The sequence below is a fragment of the Nilaparvata lugens genome, unplaced genomic scaffold, assembly GCF_014356525.2.
Source record: "Nilaparvata lugens isolate BPH unplaced genomic scaffold, ASM1435652v1 scaffold6763, whole genome shotgun sequence".
Lineage (NCBI taxonomy): Eukaryota > Metazoa > Arthropoda > Insecta > Hemiptera > Delphacidae > Nilaparvata > Nilaparvata lugens.
Window position 1 is genome coordinate 8,606 of NW_024092514.1, and position 7,429 is coordinate 16,034.

Genomic DNA, 7,429 nt, shown 5'->3' on the forward strand with positions numbered 1-7,429 from the left:
TACTGTTCACAGAACTAATAGTTAATTTGAAATGATAAATTTTGGGAGTTGACAAAATACACACGTGGAGCGCTGACGAAAGTGCAAAAGACAACGAGTGCCATCCACACTCTCGCGCGATGGCGCTCGTCGTTTTCTGTACAGTGTAGAGCACACTTCGGACTTTGCACACGCAATCGCAATCGCTTGATCACAGAGTCTGAGTCAGAGGCATGATCACAGTATACATACAGTACGGAAACTTGGCTTTACCCTGACGCCAAAATCCGCCATCTTGTTAGGAAGCGCCGCATTGTAATAGTATTGATGGTAGATTTGGATCACTTCAATGATCCGGATCAATAAATTGATTTTGTTCACTGCCACGAGCCAATCAGAAGACCAAGATTGGAACTTCCCAAGGTCACGTGACGTGTTTAGTATTGGGGTCATGTAAAAAGCATTGGTTAGATAGGCGATTGATTACAAGTTTCCATTCTGTATATTCTGTGGCATGATCGCATGTGGGTGGAAGCCGGAAAAGTGATATCAACTCAACTTGTGCGTTTCTCCTAAAAGAGAATACAAATAAGTAGCCAGTAACTGTTGTAAGTTTATAAAAAATTAATCTTCATGTCTCATAGTGTCTCATCTAGGCTTACTTAAAAGCTAATTTTATATAAAATGTGAAAAATTGTAAGTTTTTATGAGTGTTGAACTTGTTATTATGCAAAGTGAGGTTAGTAACATTTTTTTAATACGGTAGCCTGTTAAAAAAATACCATGAGTAGGTGCAAGCCAATTTTGGTGGTTTTGCCATAAAAATAACATAGGCCTAGGCCCAAGGCCGTACCCAGAAAAAAAATTCGGGGGGCTGGGGTTGTAAGTTAAAAAAATTGTAATTTAATTTAAGGGCCCTTTAAAAATTTCAAACAACCCTTTTCCAGACCATTATGTTTTTATTGACTAAAAGAAGCTTTGATGGGCTTGACGCTTGGACTATTTCCATACAAAACCGTTTGTTATGTTCTCTCTGGCTGGCTCAAGAAGGTGCTCATGGCATTAAATAAACTGTATATGTGAGATAACTTTAATATAATTTTCCTTGTTATGTGGTCTGCTGTGACAAATAGGAAAATAAATATATAGACAATACAAATAAACTTAGCATCGTTTAATGCACCACAGAATTGTGTATATAGAAAATAACAATATTTATGAATTAAATCACAAAACAAAATCTATTCTTCTTTTCCCTTGTGAATTCATGAATCAATTCGTTTGTGGAGATGTGATGGCTTCTGTGAACTGACATTAGAGCCAGTCCACTTAGTCTGTCCTGTCCACATGCGTTTCTCAGGAACGACTTCAATCGCTTGAGAGTAGAGAAGCTCCACTCAGCAGTTGCTGTGGTCACTGGCAAGGAAGCAAATATTTTTAGGAGGGTGAATATGTTCGGAAAAAGTTCTTTATTGCATTGGCTCGATGCTTCTATGGCAGAAGAAGGCTTGTCTTGTTCCATTTGTTTTTTCCAAAACAAATTTCCACAGTGAATACTCACTAGATTCTAGTTCCAGATCAACCATATTTTCATAAAGATTCAAAATCTATTTTCTTAGTTGATGTTGCTGAGGTGGGTAAAAAGCACTGAAGTGTTGTCAGAAGTTCTTTGTGGGCAAAGAACTACTACTTGAGTAATTTATTAGTTCGTCTATGTACTTGAAAATTTAGGGGGGGGGGTCCAACCCCTGTGAGCCCCCCCGCACCCTGGGTACGACCTTGCCTAGGCCTAAACATCGATTGCAACAGAAAATTTAGCACCACTTGTGTGCATATAAAACCATACTATAGTGAGGTCCATATTATGTTATGATGGCATTATTTTTTATTTATTATTCATTATTTTTTATGTGACATGGCCCACTGTACTATTTTAAGTATTTATCGGCTAATAAATATATTTCTATTTCTATTGTTCTTGGTGTTGCTATCCTTGTCTATCATTCTACAAAGCAGATAGCGCTATCCCTTTCTAGCTCCGCAACGCTGTCAGATCAGCCAGTTTTAACCAGTTTTTGGCTAAGTGCAATCGCTGGGCGACCGATGTTATCTCCGTAATATTATTAAAAATAATGACTCAATTTTTTTCATGGAAGAGGAGGAAAAACAACGACGTTAGCTCATCTTGATAAAACTTTTAATTTCAATATCAAAAATAGCTGTTTAAAAACTAGAATAATTTTGAAGAGGCAACTCTAAAAGATCACAGTGAATATCTTTATTCTCGCAATGATTTTTAATTAATTTATTTTTTGACCAAGCGAAGTGAGGTCTAAGATTCAAGTCGACTGTTTGGCATTTCTCATAATGTTTAAATGTTTTTATGTTGCGCATTTACGGCGAAACGCGGTAATAGATTTTCATGAAATTTGGCAGGTATGTTCCTTTTTTAATTGCGCGTAGACGTATATACAAGGTTTTTGAAAATTATGCATTTCAAGGATAATATAAAAGGAAAAAGGAGCCTCCTTCATACGCCAATATTAGAGTAAAAATTAGACTATAGAATTATTATCCATCATAAATCAGCTGACAAGTGATTACACACATGTAAGCCAGTCATGTTGCTGTATTTCCATAAGGTCTACAGTTTCAATCAGGTACATGTGGATGAGAATACTGCGTGAGGTCTACTGTTCACAGAACTACTAGTTAATAAAAATTACAATATATTTAAATTTGATTGGAATTTAAATGAAAAAATAATGAATTTTAGGTTAGAAATAGCACTATCAGATAGTTTATCATCGACTCGGTATTGGCAACGGTCAGGATTAAAATACTTATTTGTATATTGAACTAATTTAAAAAGCTAAAGTTGAGCAGGCCATTCAGTCTGAATAGGGGGCTGACCTTGCTAGGTAGAATAAGTCGGGTGAACTGTTTACCCGACTTGTCCAACTCGTTCGCCCCTCCCACAACCACCCCATTCTCGGTTCGACGTCGATCTAATATTGAATATTAGACCTCAAGTTGGACAAAACAAGTAAATGGCTTGCTTTAGTCTTGAATTCCTTGGCCAGGTTAGTCTAGTGGTTGGGAAGTACATCGTTCAGTCTGCTAGCAAACACTTGTTGCCGGTAAGACATTGTCGCTTCATTACCGTATCTCATCGATCACCCACGCACTGATTCCATCACTCATGCACAAGCTCAAAGCTTAATATATGCATTATCCACTATTAAAAAAATAGAATGCAATTACTCAATTTGAATTAGTTTATGATATTTACATTTATTTTCGTATTTAACTGATTTACTTATATCACTAATGCCCGGTTTCTCAGTCGTTCCATAAACTGTTCAATCATCCAATAACTTTACTGAATCGATAAATATGAGAAATGCGTTTCTAGAACGCTCCATAAACTTATTGAATCCATAAATCTCTCGATAAACTATTTATAGTGCCAAAATCCAGCCTATAAATATTAATTTATGGAATGGATAAATTCGTCAAATTTTTGGTTGCAATCAAAAAATTAAGTTACAAAAATTAAATTACAAAATAAAATTAAAATTAGTGTAGATCACTAGTATTTTAAAAACAAAACATGTTCCTTAAATATGTTTAAGGAACCAATAAAAATTTATTGAATCGATAGCTATAGCGTTGTTTATTGAAAGACTGAGAAACCGGGCATTTAAAGGCCGTATTTGCATTGTGAATTAAACTGAAAAGCTTAAACTGAATTTAATTTGCTGCTGGTTTAGTCTCAGTATAAATTACTTTATAGCAAACAATACTTTATATTTATTTCAAATTACGTTTAAACTGGTGCTGTGTAAACATTGAATTAGTACGGTATTAAATATTGAATTGATAATATAATAAACAGTATAAATATTGAATTAGTACAGTACGGTACCGTAACTGTTATTCATTTCCTCATGCAATAATCTGTCCAAGATTCGCTTGTATTCATTAATATTCCCATTCATCAGGATTAATTTATTAGACTTTCAACGATATATATTAATTTCTCGGCTTCAAGGCCTGTGATGGGTCCAAGTCTATTTTTAACCTTGGGTAGGGCAACAGGTAGTTGGAAAGGGTCAGCTATTGTTCCTAGGTCTATGAATGCAGCCTATTGTTGGTGGCTAGTATGAAAGTTGGACCCAAAGTTGATTTGTCATCTAAAGACAGCACGATTTGGAGCTATGTGGAGTACTTGGCTACACATGCATATTGGCAAGTGGACCTATGGATTTAGGAGTTTAAGGACTATGATAATAGTTGTTACTAGTGTTATTACAAAGCCCCCCCCCCCAATATATCTTTACTCATTGATACAAAATTACACCGCTTACTAAATTAAATATAATTATATATATTATGATTATGACGATTACTAACTATGCTTTTGAGTTGATTCTTCATCAGTGAGGACTGTAAGCGAATCATGATTTATTTTCACGAAAATAATTAAAGCTCCCCTAGATAATAAGTGAATATTGTAGCTAAAACACAAATAATTCAATTTTAATATTATGTTTAAAAATGGATTGTTTTCTTCAAGAAAGAGTTACATTTAGTCAAGCAATTGAATCAGTTCATCACTGATTCAAAGTTTGGATCTTGTAATAAATTATCCACATCTATAACTACCTACTAACCCACCTATAGTTCATTTGACGAGAAGATAAAGTAAAAGCATTGAAAAATCATACTCTCTAAAGGTCTATCTGTCTATGGCAAAAGAAAACGATTATGTGTGTATCTATGGTAAAAGTAAAAGATTATTATCTGTGTGCCGTAGACAGATGGATCTCTAGACAGTATGATTTCTTAATTCTTTTACTTTATTTTCTCATCAAATGAAGTATACTAGGTACTTAAGGTTTGATTCGAAATAAGAATTTTGTGGTGTAATGAAAGTTTGAAGTTTAATTTTATAACAGTTTCATACCGGCCAGTACGGACCTCTCATGGGTCTACAAAATATCTACTCCGAAACGTGCTTTCTATAGTCAACAGCAACAGGGAAGGCTCAAAATCGAGAAAATGGCCAACTATCATAGAACAATAGAAAAAGGATGAAGGAAGAAATATTGCCACCTTTATAAACAATAGGACAACCCTTTCCGATCCCATCAACATGTTGCATTTCTACCTTCAGGTAGTTGGACCCGCCAGAGACCTCAAAGCCAATTTCTCTCCTTGGATCATAGGATCTGAATGTATGTAATGTAGTTTTATTTGCTTTACTCAGGATTGGGCATTCGGCTTTGGCCTACTGATGATGACAGCAAGAACACGAGATAGTGGACCATTAGACAGCTGGGAGGTGAGTCATTATTTTTCACTCTCTTGTGGTTTGGAACCCACCTAATAAACATTCTTAGGCAACGTGCCTTTCACGAACCTCTCCCTGACAAGGATTCACCAATTGGGTTCGAGGCACGATGATGACTGTCATTTTTTCGCCAAACACCTTGAAGGTTTGCTCGTCAAGTTTGGAAGGGAGCTTGGTCGGTCCTTGCGCACAGAAAAACTTTCATTTTTTAATTTATTTTTAGAAGATTCCTCTCCGTAATGTTCTGAAAAACTATTCCTTCATTTGGTGTCCTAAAATTCTTCAATAGTTGTATAACATTGGAAACATTAATGGGTAACCTGTTTCATTAGCAATAGAATAAAATTAAAATAGTTATCACTATCAGTAATCTTCCGATCAATCTGAACTTCCATACTGTTGGTTATACAAGATTTCAAACTTAATTCTTTCCTAACAATAATACTGTCCATGTTGCTCTAGGTTTGTTTAAACATTTATGGGTGAACCTGTTTCATTAGCAACACAACAAACTTGAAATAGTTATCAGTAATCTTCCTATCAATCGATCAATCCGAACTTTCACATTGTTGGTTATACAAGATCTCAAACCTAATTCTTTCCTAACAAAAACACTGTCCAAGCTTCTTTAGTTTTGTTTGATGCTGCCTCGATAAAAGTGTCTCTCTAAAAGAATATTTGTACAGGCCTTGCCTATGTACCTAGAATACATTCTAGAATACCTTCTAATAATATTCTAGAATACCTTCCCATTGGACCTTGCCATTTCAGTCTGTACTTGTGACTGACTGTAAGAGCAGTTGTGTGGCTGTGCAAGGGGGTGAGGGTTCTTTTCTACAAACATTTGTTCGTTTTTCTGGGTGTGATATTCATTTCAGTTGACAATTTTGCAGATGAGTGAGCAATCCCAAATTTTATAGAACGGCTAGTAGAGTCAGAGCCGTGTGCACAGACTAATGACATTGATATATTGGCATTAATTTAAAAAAAATTTCAAATTCTCCCTGTTTTGTCACAATTCATTAAATAAATTGAGAGACTTTAAGGTATTATTGCTTTATATTCTTAATTTCATAAGAAATGTGTGATTTTGACAATTTCAAATCGTTTTATTCAAGCTTCATCAGATGTTACTCTTCATGTTACAAATTCTTGTTCTTTTTTTGTCTTACAGATTTTGCCTTCGCCTACAATCAAGTGAATGAAGTGACTTGAAGTTGGTGACACAGTCTAGTTTCATCATGAATAACTCGACAAGTGTGATGGATTGGACCTACGAGTCAGTGATGAGCTCATTGATGAGGGATCTATCATCATCACCACCAACATTGCCTGAATCTGTGTCAAGTGAAACTCAGCGTTTCACTTGTTTGGTTATTGAGAAAGAAAATTCTCCCATAGCAAGCCAAGAACTCAAGAGGCTATCCCAATCGATGAGGGACACTTACATGGATGCATCATGCAAAGTAGCTCTAGTGATTCAGCTCAGACTAACTGTAATTCTTCGTTATTGAATGATCAGCATTTGCCTACCCCATTGACTATTCATCCAAACGACGCTGGGGCTGTGGATGGTGGAGAAATTGCTGATGTCAAGTGTTTCAAAAGTGAATGTTATTACTGTCAGATCACCTCACCTGAAAGTATCAGGGCGACTAGGCTAGATTTCATTCAAAATTCAACAAAGTCGAAAACAACTACCTTTATTGGATCTGAATCAGATAAAGCCCTATTCTCAAATGAATTGATCAAGTTAGTACAAGCTCTCAAAGATACCAAAATCACATCACTCAATCTGAGTGGCAATGATATAGATTGTGATTTGATAATTGATCTAGCACAATACTTGTCCAGCACACAAATCAAAACACTTGATTTGAGTGAAAATAGAATTGGGCACAAAGGTTTCGAGTATTTTAATGAAATTCTAAAAGAAACTAAAATATCCTCACTGAATGTGAGTAAAAACTCTGTAGGGCAATTCTTTGCATGCAAAAACAATTCATCTTCAGTTGAACATAGTAGTGAGTGTTCCCATGCTAAGATTTTTGAAAACTCTGCTTCAACATATCTTGATCTAAGTCACTCTTCCAA

At 35.4% G+C, this 7,429-nt stretch overlaps 1 long non-coding RNA gene across 1 annotated transcript; it reads left to right on the plus strand.

The window, feature by feature from the left end:
- The first annotated feature begins 451 nt into the window (after positions 1–451).
- Positions 452–7,423, plus strand: LOC120356434. Its single transcript, XR_005574029.1, has 3 exons — positions 452–587; positions 5,252–5,326; positions 6,510–7,423. It is a non-coding gene; the product is annotated as an uncharacterized LOC120356434 (long non-coding RNA).
- Positions 7,424–7,429: the final 6 nt, after the last annotated feature.